This window comes from Lutra lutra, chromosome 1 (genome assembly GCF_902655055.1).
Source record: "Lutra lutra chromosome 1, mLutLut1.2, whole genome shotgun sequence".
NCBI lineage: Eukaryota > Metazoa > Chordata > Mammalia > Carnivora > Mustelidae > Lutra > Lutra lutra.
This window is the reverse complement of record NC_062278.1, coordinates 157,887,560-157,908,277: the sequence shown is the minus strand read 5'-3', so window position 1 is coordinate 157,908,277 and position 20,718 is coordinate 157,887,560. Positions and strand designations below refer to the sequence as shown.

The 20,718-nt window shown below is 38.8% G+C and overlaps 1 long non-coding RNA gene across 1 annotated transcript; it reads right to left on the bottom strand.

Moving 5' to 3' along the window:
- Window positions 1–473: 473 nt before the first annotated feature.
- LOC125086652 (uncharacterized) lies at window positions 474–20,516 on the bottom strand. The gene is made up of 3 exons (XR_007123250.1): window positions 20,300–20,516; window positions 3,489–3,598; window positions 474–598 (listed from the first exon to the last, which is right to left on the bottom strand). It is a non-coding gene; the product is annotated as an uncharacterized LOC125086652 (long non-coding RNA).
- Between the last annotated feature and the right edge of the window lie 202 nt (window positions 20,517–20,718).

Sequence of the window (20,718 nt, the reverse complement as noted above, 5' to 3'; positions counted from 1 at the left end):
ATATGCTAGAGGAGTGGATAGCTACAGATCATTATCCCTTTTGATCACAGATATAAAAATCCTTGACAAGTATATGCAAATCTATTTCAGCAATATGTAAATAGGAAAATGCATCGAGGTCAGGTCAAATTTATCCCAGGAATCCAAGTCATTTAAAGTCAAGTAATACAATTTACTACTTATATAAAATAAAGGAGAAAAAAATATATTATCATCTCAATAAAGACAAAGCACCACAAAATTTTAAATCCATTCACGGTAAAAATTTTGAGCTAATTAGCCATGTGGGAGTTTTTATAGAATGGAAATCAACAAATGCTACAATTTTTTTTTCTCCTGCCTCTGAAGAACTGATTGTTAAACATTTACTGGCACATCACTCATCATACAATCTTATGGCAGAAGAAAAAACAGTAGAGAGAACTACAAGCACAAACTTTCTATAATTAAGAAAGGTTCAGGAGTACCTGGGTGGCTCAGTCCATTAAGCATCTGCAAGAGTAAATTAGAACTCTGGAGTTTGACCCATGTTATCTGTGTCAAATTTCCATATTTCTGTCTCCCCTTGTGGCACACATTGAAGAGTAAAGAATGAAAACTAAAATAAAAAGAAGATCAAGGGGCGCCTGGGTGGCTCAGTGGGTTAAAGCCTCTGCCTTTGGCTCAGGTCATGATCCCAGAGTCCTGGGATCGAGCCCCACATCCGGCTCTCTGCTCCGCGGGGAGCCTGCTTCCTCCTTTCTAAGAAAAAAAAAAAAAAAAAAGGGAAGATCAAGCAGTATATAGTCTCTTTCTTGCTTTCTTGTTCTCCATGTATATAAAAAGGGAAGATTAAAAATTAGTTCATTCAAGCAAAAATAAACTATTGGGACTACATCAAAATAAAAAGCTTCTGTACAGCAAAGGAAAAAATCAATAAAACTAAGTCAACCTACAGAATTGGAGAAAACATTTGCAAATGACATGTTTGATAAACTGTTAGTATCCAAAATATATAAAGAATTTATAAAACACATCATGCAAAACCCAAATAATCCAAGTAAAAAAATGGGCAGAAGACATGAACAGACATTTCTCCAAAGAAGACATCCAGATGGCCAACAGACACATGAAAAGATATTCATTATCACTTACCATCAGGGATATACAAATCAAAAATAAAATGAGATATCACTTCACACCTGTCAGAATGGCTCAAATCAACAAGAAACAACAGGGGATGACGAGGATGTGGAGAAAATGGGGAACCCTCTTACACTGTTAGTGGGAATTCAAACTAGTGTGGTCACTCTGGAAAACTGTATGGAGGTTTCTCAAAGTTGGAAGTAGAACTAGCTTGTGATCCAGGAATCACAATTCTGAGTATTTACCCCCAAAATACAAACACATTAATTCAATGGGACACATGCACCCCTATCTTTATAGCAGCATTATTTACAATAGTTCAGATATTTAAAAAGTCCAAGTGTCCATCCATTGATGAATAGATAAAGAAGATGTGATATATATATATATGTACTGACTATATATGCTTGAGATATATATACATTTGCATGTATATATATTGTATGTGCATATATGTGTGTATGTATGTGTGTACATATACATACATATGTATATATACATATACATGTGTGTATGTGCATACACACATATGTATATATATCATGGAATATTATTCAGCCATAAAGAAGAATGAAACCTTGCCATTCGCTATGATGTGGTTGGGGCTAGAGAGCATTATACTAAGCAAAATAAGTCAGGGAAACACAAATACCATATGATCTCTCTCATATGTGGAATTTAGGAAACGAAATAAAGGGGAAAAAAGAGAGACAAACTGAGAAACAGAGTCAATTGTAGAGAGCAGACTGAAGGTTACCAGAAAGGAGGTGGTTGGGGGGATGGGTTAATAAGGAATCGGGGTAGAGGAATGCTCTCCTCGTGATGAGCAATGGATGTTCTACGGAGGTGTTGCGTCACTTTATTACATACCTGAAATTAACACTGTATGTCAACTGGAATTAAAAACTTAAGTAAAACAAAACTATTTTTTTAAAAAGCTCATTCACTTCTCTTTGTCTAGCTCATTCAGTAAAGAGAGAAATTGACACAACACAAAACTTCTTTGTTGTTTTACCTCTGAGCTGCCTCATGGAGCTTTATTTCTCACACCTCCATTCAGAGTTTTTAAAATGTATCTCTTTCTTTGTCTCTTGTATTTGTCGTCTTTGGAGTATTTTTAGCTAGAATTATTAACTAAAAAAAGCAGCGACAGATGTCTCACTAGGCATGCTGGGGTTAGGTTCAGACAGGAGAATACAGTGCAGTTCAATAATGCTCTTCCTTTGAGTACTTCTTGCTCAGCAAGAGATCCCTTAGCCATCCAGAGGATTCCTTCTCCAAATTCCAAATTTACTGCAAGGAAAGCCAAGACACCTATATCACATAAAATGAAAATAAATTTATGGGGATAATTTACCCCATAAATTCACATTCGTAGGTTTTGTTTCCTTTTTCCTCTGCTTAGAAAGGTAGCTGAGCGTATTGGAACGCTGCGGATGTTGGACCGTCAAAAAGACAGCCTTTTATCCCAGCACTGCCTCTTGCAAGCCACAAGTCCTTTAATGTCTCTGAACACCAATTTTCTTTCCTATAACAAGGGATGGCAATACCCACCTCAGTAGTCATTACGGGATTAAATGAAATCCTAATAAGAACTTGACACATAGAAAATGCTGGAGAGCCATTGCTTATGTCATTAGAATTATTGCAGTAATCATCATTGCTATAGGAAATAAAAGTTGTCATTGCTAAGATTCACCTGTCTTTGGTAATAGCTAGGCTCATTAAAACAGGAATACTGCAGTAAGTTTATCTTTGAAATTAGGAGGGGGCTGATGGGTATTGAGTTTATATAGTTATTTGAAAGCTTTGATGGCAAAGAATCTCTCAAGATACTTGGCAAAAATGCAGATTCCCATGTTCCAGCTCTGCTCTGGAACTTGAGGGTCTGCACCATAGCAAGCAATCTTACTGCTGGGCTGGCAGAAAGAAAGGGCTACTTAAGATGGTGAAAGTTCCCGCCACAAAACCTGAGCTCAGACAGGAGAACAAAGACCCAAGCAGGAATCTGAAACCAACCCCCACCCCACCCCACCCCCCCCCCCCCCCGGGCTCCAGTGGACCAATGGGACCCCGTCCAGCAGGCGAAATATCCAAATAAGGGAAACTTGCCAGAAGACCCCTGAACTCCCCTCGAGACCCCTTAAAAGCCCCCTTCTCCCTGCCTCGGGCGCGACTTCCCCCACTCTGCTTTCCAGAGTCTAGGAACCTCGCCCGCCCGAGGGTGCCCTCCTCCCATCGCAGTTTTCCTGGCTCCCCTTCTCCTGAGCCCTGAAACTTCGCTGGAGAGTGCCTTTAATAAGTCTTGCCTTGTGCCTATCTTGCCTGGTGTGTTTAACTCCCCGGAAAAACTTTATACTTACCATTCTCTTGCAGAGCATTCCAGGAACAAATCAGGGGCAAATACTGCTTTGTTTCTGTGATGGGGCATGCAGTCTACATTTGTTATCTCATTTAGTCTTGAGGGTTCAAACTGGAAAAAAAAAATAAAGCTGCTAGATTTTAGATGTATTTAAATATATCCAAAACAGAGTGTGTGTTTCAAACCTTTGCTTAACCTATGCATAGCAGGTCTATGCACGGTGTGAGGCCTGCCGGGCCCTCAGCAGAGAGTCACACATCAACTTATGTATGCTCAGTCAAGGTCTTCTTGAACCATCCCATCCCCCCCGGGGCCTCATGGATGATTACTTAGGGGAGAGGGATTTACAGAGCAGGCTTGCCTAGCAGACGCCCTGTCCACAGCCCTATACCTGCCTTAATGTTCTGCTGTAATTGTTGGGACATTTACAGTAATTTTTGAGCAAGGCGTTTCTCATCTTCTTTGACACTGAGTCCCACAAATATGTCCCACAATGAGGAAATTTGGTCATACCAAGACCTTAAATCACTCTTAGGTAGCAAATGAAGTAAAAGTCTCAGATACGGATTTACTTGCCCCAAATCACACTGATCAAAATGAAGAAAGCCAGGATTTAAATTCAGGTTGGTGTTTAGCCATGAGATCCTTATTTTGCAAATAACTGCGGAAGTCTTCTGGGAAAGGTCCTCATCCATGAGACCCACAGGCAAGAGCCCCGGCGAAAGATAATTGTTAAGTCCTAGTGACTTGTCTTGCAGCCAAGCAGACAGCAGCCCTGGGCCCTCCTTCCTGACTTACTCCTGCTCCAGTCCTCCTGCAGCAGCTTGAAGCCTGTTTCCCTGGACTGGTGGTGCAAGAGGGAGAAAGATAACCAACCACATTCCTTCTTTTGCACCCTTATTTTCAACTTAAAAATGTTCACTAATTTTTGTCCTACTCATAATTAAAGCAAAAACAACAGCAGTAACAACAACAACAACAACACAGACACACACAAGTGCTTTCTTCCTTTTCCTATGTTCCATTTTCCTCTTTTGTTTTACATTCAATGTGCAAACCATGCCAGGATAAACTCCATCTTTCTCTCCTCCCTTCATCTTCAATGGCATTTCCCAAGGATGTTTTCAAAGTGAAGATGAAAAAGTAACACAGAGGGAATACCAAAAAAGAGGAAAGAAATGCTAAGTGGTTAAGAACTGTTTTACGGTTTTCCTGGTGATCTGTATCTGAAACAAAAGCATTTGGTTTTGTTTCATTTATAATAGAACTAAGCTAACTCAGTAACACCTGTAACTTCCAAGCCCCAAATATATGTCCCCACAAAACAAAAGTATAGTCCCAGTGTTAGGGAGAAAATGAGAGGCTAAACATAGGAGGTAGTGCAGTGAGGAACAGGCCACAAGGTATTTGCAAGCAGGCAAAAACGGGTCTGTCTTCCAGAGGAAGCATTTGAGCATTGTGCCACTTGGGAGTAATTCTGTGCTTCTGTCAGTGTGGGTTTCCTTGTGCCTGAAATGGCAATGGCATTGGATACATCAGAAGGTAGATGCTAAATTTAAATAAAAGTGGATTGAGAGCAGACAGAAGAGGGTTAATTACCCTTCCTGGGAAATATCCATCTCTTAGAAGTGCCCCCGCTTCTCAGCTTGTTTCCATCAGGAGAGATGGTGGAAAGACAGATGGCGAAACGTCCGGATCAAGCAGTGTTGAGAACAAAGCAAAAGACCCACATAGCTGAGAAAATTAGTGGAACAAGAGAATTTGAGCTGGTCACCAAGTGAGGATGGAGCCAGAGAAAGTATGAAAAGCTAGAGGAGCAGCTGGCCAGGGAGATTCTAAGAGCCTATATGTCTCTCTTGTAAGGAGAGATCAAGGGCCCAGGTTATTTGCTAAAGGGCCAGCTTTGCCCTCATTCCCAGTTTCTGGTACTTTGGAAATTTCTGCCAGTCCTTTGCAGTTGCATATAAACATTGTTTAATTATAAAGAAGTATGTAAAGGAGAAATAGAAACATCTCAGGGGAGAGTAGGACAGTCTTGACCTCTGATGACATTCTTCCTGGAGACATATTCCAAGATAGTGCTTCCTAAACTGTAGTATGCCTCAGAATCTCATGGAGGAAATTTGTTAAAAATGACTGAGAGACACACCTCCAGAGTTTCTGATTAGTAGAACTGGGGTAGATCCTGAGAAGTAATATTTCTAGTAGGTCCCCAGTGATGCTGATGGGGCTAGTCCGGGGACACTTTGAGAACCATTGCTTGAGGAAATTAGTTTAACTGCAATTGGAAACAGTTATTAAGACCTCCAAAATTAACATATTGGTGGTTAGGTCTTATCTGCCAGTTTCCTATTTTCAACGTTCAGCACCCAGTGCCATCAAACTGCCATCAGAATTTACTGGACACGACTGGTCCCCAAAAATGAAGTCTGCGTCTTCTAAATTGGAAATCTTTCTTTGTATGTCTTCAATGTTTGATTTCCCCCCACTTCAAAGGCGTACTTTGTTATACTTTCAGTAATAGTTGCTTACAGAAGAAAGGGGTAAAATCCTTACATGGGAATATAACCTTTTAAAAACCATTATAGAACCCAGCTGAGCCTCTGAAAGGTGCATTAGGAGGATAGCTGTGGAAGAGGCATTTTGAGGAAATCTCCCAGATTGCAATTTGCAGGTCCTTTTAACCACCTCCAGTGTCCCAAAGATCTCAAGCTTTCATTATTACAGATAAAATGATATTTCCAGGGTTTTCCCTTTGGTTGCCTAGGATTCCAACATGCCAACACATGAACCCCTGTTTATTTTTTTTTTTCTCTTTTTATTTCTAACTCCTTGGAGCTGTACTCAGAGCTTGCCCCAAGCAGTGAGTGTGCTGCAGATGTGTGAGAGCATGGTCAGCAGACCTTGACAATCTTCAAACCACAAAATAGCATTCATGTGAATAAAATCAAAGTGAAGCAAATAACAAAAAAGTGATACCCTGAGTCAAGTATTTAATCCTTTCTGGTATTTGCCTCTCACCCCAGTAGGTAAAGACAGCAGGCTTATGTGGGAATGGCTTGCTTAAAGTTTGGAGCATACAGGCATTAGGCTACATCAGAATAGATAATTAGAAGGAAACAAAAATCATGAGTCCGCTTTTTGTGGTTCTACTGAATGGAAATCACGTTTCAGCAGCAATTTAAGAAAAAAGACATTTGATTGAAGATGCCTACCCATGTGACCGACTTGTGAATGACTCACCAAGTGGCCTCCACCTGTTTTACTCCTGTGGGTTATAGCTATCCCTATTTAATGGCTTCAAAATGAAAACTAAAAAAAAATTGGGGGGTGTCTGGGTGGCTCAGTTGTTAAGAATCTGCCTTCAGCTTGGGTCATAATCCCAGGGTCTTGGAATTGAGCCCCGCATCGGGCTCTCTGCTCAGTGGAGAGTGTGCTTCTCCCTCTCCCTCTGCCCCATTTTTGTGTGTGCACACTTTCTCTCTCTCTCTCTTTCTCTCTCTCAAATAAACAAATAAATAAATTTAAAACATAAAAAATTAAAATATTGAAAATATTCATTCATTAACTTAATATAACATTAATAAATCCATTAAATTTTAACAGAAATTACACATTAAAAAATGACTATATTTCCCCAAACCAAAATGAATTTAGTGAGAAGAAAGCATGTTTTACCTTTCATAATTATCTTTAATTTCTGACTTAATAGAAGACAACTGAATTCTCACAGTGCCTCTGCATGAAATGAATTTTGTGCCCTTTTGTTTTGGTTAAAGTAAATGAAAAAAAAAATTGGCCTCATACATACATGCAGTTGGAAAAGGGAGGGTGATTTTTCAGAGCCTTTTCAGATAAATATGGATATTCTTCTTTGAAACTACGCCTACTCTTCACAAGTGCTCATTTTGTAAATGTTAGTTAAAATGTAGAAGCTGAAACCATATCAATGAAATTTTTCATAGTGTTATATTAAAACTCATTGGTCTCGGGCACCTGGGTGGCTCAGTGGGTTAAGCCTCTGCCTTTGGCTCAGGTCATGAGCTCAGGGTCCTGGGATCGAGTCCTACATCGGGCTCTCTGCTCAGCAGGGAGCCTGCTTCCCCCCCCTCCTCTATCTGCCTCTCTGTCTACTGTGATCTCTCTCTGTCAAATAAATAAATAAAATCTTTAAAAAAAATAAAAATAAAACTCATTGGTCTATCTTGCATGTTAAATAGACATTTTACTCATGCATGGTTTCATAACCCAATACACACATGCACACACACACACACACACACACACACACACACACACTCACACCTAGGTTATACCTAGGAAATGTTGAACAGAAAAAAGTGAAGCAGTATTAACAAACCAAAATTGACATGAGGCAAGTAGGATAAAGGATCATTCTTCTTCAATAGTTGGGGTCTCAACAACATATCGTTTTTATCAATAAAGCAAAAACTGTGATAAAAATAGGGCAATTCCATGTCCCTCCCTCAGAAGTTGGCAGATCAGAAAATAAAGGAAAAAAAAATAAAGGTAGATGTAGAGGAAATTTGAAGACTAAAATGAACAAGTCTTATTTCATAGATGCAGTAGGAATAAAAGAAGGATGAAGGAAAGAAAGAACCTTTGAATCTAGTAAATATAGAACGCTAATTCTTAGCAAATGTACTTAGCAAGTACATGTTAATGTAAGAAAAGATAGGGTTCAGAAACCACAGCCAAGAAAGAATTCTTGAGTTGTCTTTGGTGCAAAAAGATAGTTTTATTAAAACAGGGGGATAGGACCTTTGGGCAGAAAGAGCTGCGCTGGGGTCATGAGGAGCGGCCAATTATATACATTCAAGTTGGACGGGGTTAGGGATAGCTAAGTTTCTAAGGAATTTTGAAAGCAAGGTTTCCAGAATCTTGAGGGGTCTAACTGATGTTGAAAAAAAGTCATTTACTACCATCTGATAAAACCTGAGTCATGAGACCCTCAGATGTATATCAGTAGGTCATATGCTTGGGGGATGATTGCCAACATGTATCAAGGACACCAAGGATATAGATAAAGAAAGTTTCCAAAGGAATTTTTATATGTTAACGTAGACTTACAGGATCCTGGGGGTTGGGCTAAAATTGCCTTTTGCCCTTAACAAAGGATTAGTATCAGGCAAATGCGTTCCTAGAGGAAGGTCACTCTGCTTATTCCGAGGACTTGTGAATGGGCCGTAAGTAGAGAGGAAATTTCTCTTTTGCCTTTGTTTCCCACATCACATGTGATATTGTATGATGTGATATTAACCTGCAAAGAAAAACTTCACAAGTTACAAAAATAAATCATAGATGCCGTTCTCCTGACCATAATGCAAAAATGAACAAACAGACACAAATAGTAGAGCTCCCAAGTATCTATCCAATGAACGTTTAAATTATTGTCCCTGTGTAGCAAGAAGTAATCAGAGGAAATATAACAGACAATCTGCATTAACCTTAATGTAAATCATCCCTGGAGAGTGAGGTGGAAAGTGTATGTTTGTTTCCATCCTCCTGCAAAATGCAATTTATCTTTATAATAATAATTTTACAAAATCAAAAAATTGAGCACAAAACACTGTATGCCTATTTCTATTAGTGGCAAATGACAAGCTTAATCAATTAAAATAAAGGTGGGGGGATTTTGACTCACTATATGCAAGGGTCCATTGAGTAGATTTAGTTGAGACATGAATGAGTTCAAGTTCTTCAAGTGATGTCCTTAAAACCTGTGGTCTTTTCAAATGTTGATTTGGTGCTTGTTGGGAGAAACTACAGCAAGCATTTCTAGATTTGCATCTTAATAGCTTAGCAATTACAGTTAAAAGTGAATTTCCCTTTCCTAATAATTTTAGCAAAAAATCTGGATAAGAATTTCATCCCTAATGTTGTAACTCCCTGCAATAGCAAAGTGAACTGTTTGTGGGAAGAGAGAGAATATGTCATTTCAATTGATGGCAAGAATACAATTGGTGATTTTTGAAAATGCTCAGTTGGAAAGCTAGATTTTTGCCCTAGGAATAAGAGGAAAACTCCAAAATTTGATTAAGTCCACAAAGAGAAAACAATGAAGCTTTAAATAAGCATAAAATAAGGTTAAATGAAATATGACTAACATATTACAGGATGATAACATATGAAATTATAATGATGTCAATTGTTGCCAAATTCATCTTCATTGAAATCCCCAAAGAATTTTTAAAGACTCTTGGCCAGGGTATCTTAAAATTTATCTGCTCCCACCAGGGGGAAAAAAAAAAAAAAAGTGAAGGAAATGTTAAGATGTTTATGAAATTATGAGAAGATCTTTGTAGGTATCAGAAAAAAAAATACTCTAAAGAAATAATAATTATTCCACCATAATATTAGCATGAGGATTTATAAATAAATGCCAGATTCAATGGAGAAAGACCTATGAATAACTAACTGGAGGTGATCTTTACGATGAATTTCATACTTTAAATCACTGGAGTCAAAATAGACTCTTTAATAAATTAATGTGTTGATGTACTATTGGTAACATTTTGGGGAAACAGATTTCTTTTCCTCACCCTGCAAACTAGATTTCTCCATGTCAGCAGATTTATTCTTGTTTGTGCCTATTTCCATTCATATTTATAAAAGCACAGATTACTTTATCTTCATAAAAATGATTAAAGACCAAAGAAAAGGGAAGAAGAAGTAAAAAGAAAGAGAGGGAAGAGGGAATGCAGGAAGACAGGGAGGAGAGCTCTGTCCCAGATGGGAATTAGGTTTCAGAGAGAGGTCACAGATGGTCCAGCAGGTAAAGCATGATTAGCACAAAGCTCTGGAGAACTGAAGGAGTAGTATAGAACTTTGTGGCTGTATAGGGAGGGAGAAGTTGAGAATAACTCTGAGGTACCTCAATTTCTTTCCTTTTTTACGATTTTCAAAGCTGAAGAGGCCAGATTTTAAAATTTAACATCCAAAATAAAATTTTTATCCAAGAAATTCTAGCAATTTTATATTCCCAAACCTACAATTTTTATAATGCTTTAAATCTAAGAAAAGATTATGGTAGATAATCCTCTCTGGAGGAGATGAGTTTGGGGTGAGGGTGGGAAATAAATGAAATATATTTGCTTTTCGCCATTTAATTGACAACCACATAAACAGGATTAACTTGAATTAGAAATATATCTCATTTCTACAAATCCCCCAGTGCTCATGTCCTTGCTGTCCTCCTTGGGTTGGTTCTCATTGGCTTTCACAGTTGTCTTGACTTTTTAAATGTCCTGTTCTCATAGACATTATTTTCTCAGAGCAGACGCCTGGAATTACAGTCATTGGTAACCATGAGGATGGGTTTCCTGGGGCCAACCTCCAATTTGGTGGAGTCCTATTGAAATGCCAATCAAAGTTCTAGGCAGCAAGGGAAGAAGGCTTCCCCAGAGCATTCATATTCTGAAATGTAAATTATGGTTTGCCTTGACTTCCACTGCAATCTTTAAGATGTCCTCCTCCCTTTGTTCAGAAAACATTCTCAGTGCAGCTGGGAATGCTATTTCCAATTAACAGATAAATCTCCATGTGAGGAAAGTAAGCCTATTAACATTCTTAGAGTTGAGCTTGGAGGCTTTTTCTCATAGGCCATGTCAGCTTTGCACTATGTGGGAAGAATCATGGTTGGGGTGGAATATGATTTAAAATGGAATAAAACTGGGGCAACTGGGTGGCTCATTGGATTAAGCATCTGCCTTTGGCTCAGGTCATGATCTCAGGGTCATGATCTTGGGGTCATGATCTTGGGGTCATGATCTCAGGGTCCTGGGATGGAGCCCCGCATGGGCTCTCTGCTCAGCAGGGAGCCTGCTTCCCCCTCTCTCTGCCTGCCTCTCTGCCTACTTGTGATGTCTCTCTGTCTGTCTCAAATAAATAAATAAAATATTTTTAAAAAATAAAATGCAATAAAGTTTTACCAGGAAGTATGCTTATTAATAAGAGTTTAGGAATCATAAACAAGCAACCCTTACCAGACTATTTAGGTTTGTGTACCACCATAATTAAAGAGCATTTTATAAATACAAATAGATGAAAATCTATTTTGTAATTCAAATGATCACTTTTAAATATTTATCTTCCTCTGGGAATGTTAGAAATAATGAGGAAAAATGACTTTTGAGGAAAATCAAAGTTATATGCACACACTCAGGTTCACACATACATGGACACACTGACGGCCTGTTTGTACCTTTTCCCAACTGTGCTAGAATTGAATTATTACTTTCAACAAGTCACCCTCCTGTCGGGATGCACATTTGCCCCTCATTTTGCCATCTCTTCCACTAAAAGTAGAGTGCCTTTCACCACCGCTTGATTTTGGCCAATAGGATATTCGCAGACTTGATGCAAGCAAAGGTGGTAAATGAATGCTGTGCTTGAAAGTGTGTAACAACTGGCTCTCCACTCCTTAAACAGCCTAAGTGCAGAGCCAATTGCTGAACAACCCAAGGAAAAAGTTTCTGATTTGGTACAGTTAATGATTTTCATGGTATAAATACTCCCACCACAGCCTATTTCAAGCTACCCATGAGACACTGGTCTCATGTAGTATGTAGTAACAATGGCATTTTATGTAGTAACAAGAGCATTTTATAGGATGCCTACAGAAGGGAAGGAAACATTCTTCCTCCACCCTTCAAGGTCTTCCAGCTGGACTAGAATTAAATTGACATGAGACAGATTAACAGGAGAAAAAACTAAAAATTTATTACATGTACACAGAGTTCCAGTAATGAAATTGGGATTTAAAGAAATGACCAAGGCAGGCAGTTTTTTATACTTTTTAGAAAAAAGGACAATAAATCTGAGGAATTGATAGGACAAAGATAACTTAACTTGGTAAGCTTCAATTAGTAAGAAACTCTGAACAGAATTTGGGTTGGGCTAGTAAATTAATAAAAAGAAACAAGGGTTGTTTGAATACACTTCTGGGCTCTAAATTTCCCATCTCTGGTGATAAGGATGTCTCTTTACCTCTTGGTACAGGGAGGGCACTCTTTATGCCGAGATTTATATCCTGTTGTCAGGGGGACAGAGGGCCTGAGTGTCCTTCCTGCACAGGCTGTCTCTTAAGTAACTTTTATTTAAAATAATCAGTATGCCAAAGTAGCACATCTGGAGGCAGCCTGCCCTTGGCCTCTACCATATGTGTATAATAGACCTAAATGACCTCAAGAAAATGTAAAAAATAGTTAGAAAATAATTATTAGAGAATAATTTTATTTTATTATTATTAATATAATATTTTATTATTAATTAAAATTATTAGAAAATAATTTTATTATTAGAAAATAAATGTTATTAGAAAATAATTATTTCTAATTATTATTATTTCTTTTTTTTAATTTTATTTTTTATAAACATATATTTTTATCCCCAGGGGTACAGGTCTGCGAATCGCCAGGTTTACACACTTCACAGCACCCACCATAGCACATACCCTCTCCAATATCCATAACCCTACCCCCCCAGCCCCCCTCCCCCCATCAACCCTCAGTTTGTTTTGTGAGATTAAGAGTCACTTATGGTTTGTCTCCCTCCCAATCCCATCTTGTTACATTTATTCTTCTCCTACCCCCTTAACCCCCCATGTTGCATCTCCTCTCCCTCATATCAGGGAGATCATATGATAGTTGTCTTTCTCCGATTGACTTATTTCGCTAAGCATGATACCCTCTAGTTCCATCCACGTCATTGCAATTGGCAAGATTTCATTTCTTTTGATGGCTGCATAGTATTCCATTTATTTTATAAAACATTTCATATTCAAAACTCATTTTATAAAAAATGAGTTTTGAATGTCTTTGTTTTTAATATATTTAACTGTTTCTTTGCATAATTTAAGTTTTAATAATAGCTGTTTTTAACAAGCAGCTCACAAAAGGCTGAAAATGTAATGGTCAACTCTTGTAAATAAGTGCAACCAGCTGAAGCACTCCCCTGCTTGGAATGAACTTTTCCCATTGGCCATTCCCTACTCCACCCTTGTCATTGCTCTGAGAAGAAGGCACCCCAGCCAGCTCACTGGCTTAAGGGAAATAAAGACATGAAGCAGTGTCTCCCAGCTTATTCACGAGTCTGCAACCTGAAGCAGAACAGCCCTGCTAAGCTTTGCCAAAGCTTGAGAAGACCTACAAATGCTGAGATCCATGGACATGAATGATTGCTATTTTAAGCTACTGAGTTTGGAAGTAATTTGTTACATAGTAGTAATGCAGTAGTATGTGACTAATATATCGACTTTTTAGAGGGGAAAACAAACAGTATCACATTATTTTTATGATAAAATATTATTGATATATTTTGATGTTGATATTGACATATGATGATAAGAGCCAGTAAGTTATTAATCCTTATCTGAGCTAATTATTGTTATTTTTGTGCTTTCTGTGGAAAGTAATTTTAAACAATATGAAGTTATATCCTGGATCACCTGGCTGGCTGGTTTATTACCAGGGGTTATTGAATTACTTTAGTGATAGCATTTGCTTGAGATTTACAATTATTTTGATGCCAAGTAAGTATTCATAGTAACAGCATTTAGCTATTCATGTGTTGGTAAGCAAACCTGACATCAGTAAGGTGTGTTTTGATGTCAACGTGTCCAAAGTCACCCCAGGTCTGCATCTGTGTTAAATTACCAGTAATATAGATATACTTCTTTTCACAATAATAACTCACAATCAGAGGAAAGTTCTACAGATGAGACTCTGTGCTTAAGTTTTTAATAAAGTGAGACATTGATTTGACATCATGAAAATGCCAATGCAATAGAGCCAATGGAATTAATTTTATTTTAGTTGTCTAATGAAAAACAAAAGCCTAGAAAAGAATTTAGTATGCAACCATCTATATACACAGTGTAGTCATAGTGTGTGGGACAATGGTGGTTTCCCAATTGTTTAAAAAAAAGGCGGGGGGAGACAAAAAAAGAAGGCCCATCAATTAGACCTTACAAGTATGCTGGTCTTAAAATCACACATAGATTAGCAAGCAGTTTCATACTCGTATCACAACCAAAACATGTTCTGCCAGAAACATGTCGCTCCTTCCAACTTCCACAGCTCCCACTCTAGTCTAAGTTGCCAGGGGCTCGTACCTGCTCCCAACCTGAATACTACTCTTTCTGCCCTTGTTTCTTCTACTCATTTTGCTAAAACAGAACTCACATCAGGTTATTCATCTGCTCAGAACCTGCCAAGGCCTTCCCACCTCACTCAGAGAGCCTCCCAGTGTCTTAGGGATCCTTCTCACCTCACTGCTCTCCTTTCTCTTTCTTTACTTTCCTTTCTCTCCAACCCTGTGTCTTACTGCTTTGCTCAGCCTAAGAGCACACCACCTCCAGACAATCAGCCACCATGGGTTAGAATTGTGAGACCTTTAGTTCTTGCTGTGCCCCTGTCCCCCAAGTTTGTTTCCCATGTTATTCTTACAGCTGATTCCTTATGTCCAGACTCCACTATGACTGTCTTCTTAGTGAGGCCTTCTCTCACCATCTTACTTGAAGTTGAACACCACGCCCTTTCTCTCATTACCTCTGTCAGTACAAAATAACTATTTGTTATATTATGCCAATTACTCTGTTTATGACCTCTTCACACCCACAAGAATAGAAGCTCCATGGGGGCAGGAATTTGGGTCTATTTGGTTCACTGTGGTATGTTCAGCACCCAGAACAGTGTCTGCACATGGTAGATGCTCCACAGTTGCTGATTAGGTATTTGCTTATAAAGTTGTGAAGGTCAGATGGGGTCACCTATGTATAAGGCTTGGCATTGATCCTGTTTTATAGAAACCTCCCAACAACTGTTCATGATAATCATGATTTTCTTTTTCTTACTGAAAGTCAAATGTAGGTGACAATTGTAGAGGGGGGAAGAGTGACTTAAAACTTAAGAGACGAGCACATTTTTAAAAAGTGTTCTAAATAAATTTCTAACAGACCTGATGATTTTTCAAAACTATTTAGAAGCTCTGGACTTAACATTATAAAATACCAAATTTCAAATTCGCTCAGATCTCTCTCCATTTCAGTTCTCAAGAGAAAGTAAATAAAGTGACAGATGAAACAAATGTGATGAAAGCCTTACATTCTTGGGTACTTCTCCTTATGTTCGAACTCAATAAAGAGCTGACTTGTCTCTGGAGCCTTTGCCAGCAAATAAACACACTTTTCCTTTGCTGGCTCCCCTTCCTGCCAGGCTTACTAACTATGCATTGTTCTGGGCTCTTCAGTTTCTTCTCTTCAAGGCACTGTCCCTCAATGAACTCACTCCTCACGTGTTTTTAGCTATCACCCGTGCTCAGATTTTATCAACTTTCCCCTGGTTTTCCTCATTTCTCATTCTTCCAACAGTTTTACATCCCTTGCTATTTCTCAGATCTCTTTATATCTAGCTGTCATAACTCTGTTAGGAATGTGAAACGCTCTCACCAGGATGTCACTTGCCTAAGTGATTCCACTGACTTCACTCTTTTTTACTTTGTTGCCTTGGAATGTTTCACCAAAGATCTTAACTCTTTTTTTTTCTTTCTCATAGTAATTCCTTGCATCTTTTCTTTCCCTTTTCTACCTGCAGTTGCATTTACAACAAAGTATATTGAAAAGCATTAAGATATGTTTCCATTGTTTTCTGATTATTCATGAATACTATTATTATAAAATATTTCTACAATATGAAGTATATTGAGAATAAATATCCAATATCCATACACCTATCACTCAGAATGAGAAATAAAACATTAGGGGCGCCTGGGTGGCTCAGTGGGTTAAGCCGCTGCCTTCGGCTCAGGTCATGATCTCAGGGTCTTGGGATCGAGCCCCGCATCGGGCTCTCTGCTCAGCGGGGAGCCTGCTTCCTCCTCTCTCTCTACCTGCCTCTCTGCCTGCTTGTGATCTCTCTCTGTCAAATAAATAAATAAAAATCTTTAAAAAAAAAAAAGAAATAAAACATTAGAAGATGTTGAAGCCCCTTGTCCACTCTTCTGCAATCACAGTCTCATTATCCACGAATAACAACTGACCTACAGAGTTCATTTTTTATCTTTCCTAAGAATGACTTTTAAATGTAAAGGTATAAAATTTTGTTCATATTTGTTTCTTTAACCAATAACTACTATTTTTTTCATATTTTGCATTTCACGTAAATGTTGTCATGCTCTTTTTATTCCCAGCATCATGTTCAGAGGTTCGCCTGTGGTAACATACATACTTCTAGTTCATTCTTTTTCACTGTTGTATAGTACTCTATCATTCAAATATACCGTGATTAATTTTTACAGTTTGCAATAGATTATTTGTTCTCCTCTAACAACTGCTTAAATAATCTTTCCTAATTGCCAATTTAGTTAATCCCCTGCCCCACTCAAGAACATAAGTAGCTCTTCTTTGCCTATAATAACACTAATTCTGCTACAGCTTTCATCCCCTAATAACATCTTCCAAATATACCACAGAAAAGTAGCCAATTGAGTAATTTTTATTCTCCTTTACTCCTTTATCTACTTCCCTGTTGTTTCAAGCTTTTACATAATTTAGACCTGATCCTTCTGATTTAATCTCTACCTTCTTCTCTTTCTTGCTTCTGCTGACATGCTTCTTACACTATTGGCAAATACTCTTTTTCATGAATACTCAGGAAAGTACCCATTCTATTCTAGAGTATTCATTGGACCTCCACTGGAAATGAGTGGGATGCAAAGACAGATAAAGCATGAAACATAGCCCTTTTAGAGAGTCAGATAATTATATGTCCAGAAAGAGACTATGGCAGTTCAGCACAGTGAATATAACATTCAGATGTTATGTAAGGTGCTGTGGAAACACAGACACAACTTCTTGCTTGCCTTTGGGAGAGAAGGAAGTACAGGATTTGGGGAGCAAATAATGGGCCCATAATGAGATTTAAAAGATGAATAGCCAGATGAGAAGGTGAGATGGGAAGCAAATGGAAGAGGAAGGAAGCTGAACAAAATTTTATGAACTACATCCATCACACCACACATGCACATGGATTGAGAAAGTTTTTTGTTTGTTTGTTTTGTTTTTACAGATTTTATTTATTTGTTTGACAGAGAGAGAGAGGGAGAGCACAAGCAGGCAGAGCAACAGCCAGAGAGAGAGGGAGAAGCAGGCTCCCCACTGAGCAGGAAGCCGAACATGGGGCTGGATCCCAGGACTCTGGGATCATGACCTGAGCTGAAGGTAGACGCTTAACCAACTGAGCCCCCCCAGGCAGTTTTAAAACTTGAGAGTTAGGGAGTGATCAAGGGATGAAAGAGTTAATACATCTAAAGGGCTGTACTTCCTTTGTTCCCCACACCCAGTAAATACTTTCTAATTGTTAGCCAAACAGTAGAAGGCCTTGAACGCCAGGCTACAGTACTTGGATCAGGGCAACTGTGAAAAGGGATTTAAATGAGGAAATAGCATGGTAAGCTTTGCTCTTTAGAGGGAACACTCTGAAGGTATTGTGAATGGATAAGACAGGAGAGAGGAGCATGAGTCAGGAGGAAACTGAAGTTCCCACTGAGGGACAACTAGGCCAGGGGAGAAGTCGTTGCAGTGAAGTTGAGGAGGAGGTGGGTTCAACAGCCACTGAATGTGGGAACTGAGGGAGAAGAAGGAAGACGCATGAAGGAAGTAGAATGAAGAAGTTCTCCTTAAGAAACAGAGTATTTCCTGTTTGTTCCTCACGGAACCATCTAATAATAACTTAAAGCATGGTTTTCAATGCAGTGTGTCCAAAAATGTGTCTGATGATGACTGAGACTAGGAAATAATGTTCTCTAGTAAGATGTATTATGACATATGGGATTAATGGATCATGTTTGTTAACAGCAATTAGAGCAGTGTTAGATAAGTAGAACGAGCATGGTTTTTGGTACTTAAAGAAAAAAACAGGTATTAATTTACAAAAACAAAAACATGCTTCTGAGAATGACTCCTAGATTGAGACTTACAGCCACTTGTTTTAAGATTGAGAAAATTTTGTCTCCAGAGTACTATATTAATTGTGGCTGTCAGATTCATGTTCTTTAATTGTTCTGTGAGATGAATATAATATTGTAAAATGTTAATATCATAGTGAAGCTTAAAATACAATCAGAAATACATTATGGCAGCTTCCTAACATAGAGACCAAAATTTAACTAGCTATTTTAATTCAATAGTCATTAAATAAACTTCCTTTGTCTTCTTCTATGTTTATCAGAGATCAGGAAGTGTTTTAGGAAGTGGAGAAACAAGGATAAAGAACAAAAATTCTGCCTTGGATTAGGTCACAGTTAGCCCAGTACAAATAGACAATTACAATAGAGAAAACCCCAAATGTAGCAAAAGCATGTATAAGACACAAGGATAGTCTGTTGAAGGTTTGAGATCCAGGGAAGGATGGGGAAGCATTGCAGGGTTTTAAAACAGAAATGGAAAAGATCTGAAATACGTTTCTAAAGCATCTCTTTGGTTGCAATGTGGGGAATGGATTGAATAAAACCAACATGAGAGGCAGGAGAATATGATACTTGATTGTTGGACTGGCCAGTTGAGAAAGAATTCATCTCTTAACTAAGGCATGAGGTAAAATGCAGGGGTTGGGGGAAGGAGATGGTGGCCAAAGGAGTTTTGGAGCAGAGCAAAAAAATCATGAAATTGGTAGTCTATTGAACAAGTGGTGACGTAGGTATTCGATGTCTATCTAACACAAATAGATAGACCGCTACATCTCAGCAGAGGTGACATGGCATGGTGGGCAAGGGCACATTTTGCCACAACTTGAATCCTGGAATCACCACTTATTTAGCTGCGTGTCCATGGGCTTGTTTGCTTACACAAGCCCCTTATTTTTCAAGTCACAACAATCATCAGAGTCCTTCATCTCTAGAGTAAATAAAACCAAACTGCATAGTTACCATCTTGAGATGTTACCTCTCTACTACCTACTTCATTGAGTTATTGTGAAGATATAATGGATTAAAATATAAAAGTGTTTAAAATAGTGTCTGACACATAGGAAACACAATGGGAGTGTTGGCAATCGTTATCTTATTCCAACATCCAGGTTCATGTTCTGGTAGCATCACAATGCCCTTCTGAGAATTTCCAGAGGATGTCTTATATCTTCTTCTGCATCCTAAAAGTAGATGATGCTTTTCTGCCAGAAGGAGAGTGTCACACACAGGGAGAGGCTGGCACTCTGCATGGCTCTCAACACCCCAACCTTGCTCCCACTCACCAGAACTTCTTCCTCTTTTTTAATTAAGGCCTCGCTCAGCATCATTCAGAAAAGTCCCTCATGCTTAATCTGTGACTCACAGTCCAACCATTTGAACAGTACAAATGTTTCCTCTGCAGGAAGGAGCAGATGCTGTGGTGGAAAACAAGGAGGGGAGAAATAAAGCAGGGAACCTCATAAATGCAGAGGAAGTTGAGGCTTAAAGAAATCACAAGTTTTCATAGACATGTTAGCTTATACAAGCTTCTTATTTTTCATAACACAACAATCATCAGAGACCTTTGTCTCTAAAGTAAATAAATCCAGGGGCACCTGGGTGGCTCAGCGGGTTAAGCCGCTGCCTTAGGCTCAGGTCATGATCTCAGGGTCCTGGGATTGAGCCCCGCATTGGGCTCTCTGCTCAGCAGAGAACCTGCTTCCTCCTCTCTCTCTGCCTGCCTCTCTGCCTGCTTGTGATCTCTCTCTGTCAAATAAATAAATAAAATCTTTAAAAAAAAAAAAAAGAAAGAAAGAAAATAAATCCAGCCACGGTCACATCCGTTACCATTCTGGGAGCCTTGATCTGCCGTTGGATGCTGCAGCAGGTGGGAAAGTCTTCTCTCCAGGTAGCAATAAAAGAGTTATCAACTCACTGTGGGACTCCTCTGGGACCCAAAAAGACAAAAAAAAAAAAAATCTAAGTCTGGCACCTAGTTACTTTCCTCAGTGGGTTGTCATGGCAACAGGATATAGCAACTGTTTTCGGGATTCTAAGACCTTGGCAATTCTCACGCGTTTCTCTGCCTCAGCTTCTATGTATGCATAGACATATGGATACCAGAAATCATGCCAGAATTGAGGAAAGGATTTGAAATTCGTGCCAGAATTCCTCCGGGTTACACAAGACCTCAGCCGACCTCACAGAGTTTAGCTTTGCTCTGCACCACCACGGATAACACGACCCATCCAGTTCCATTGCCTGCT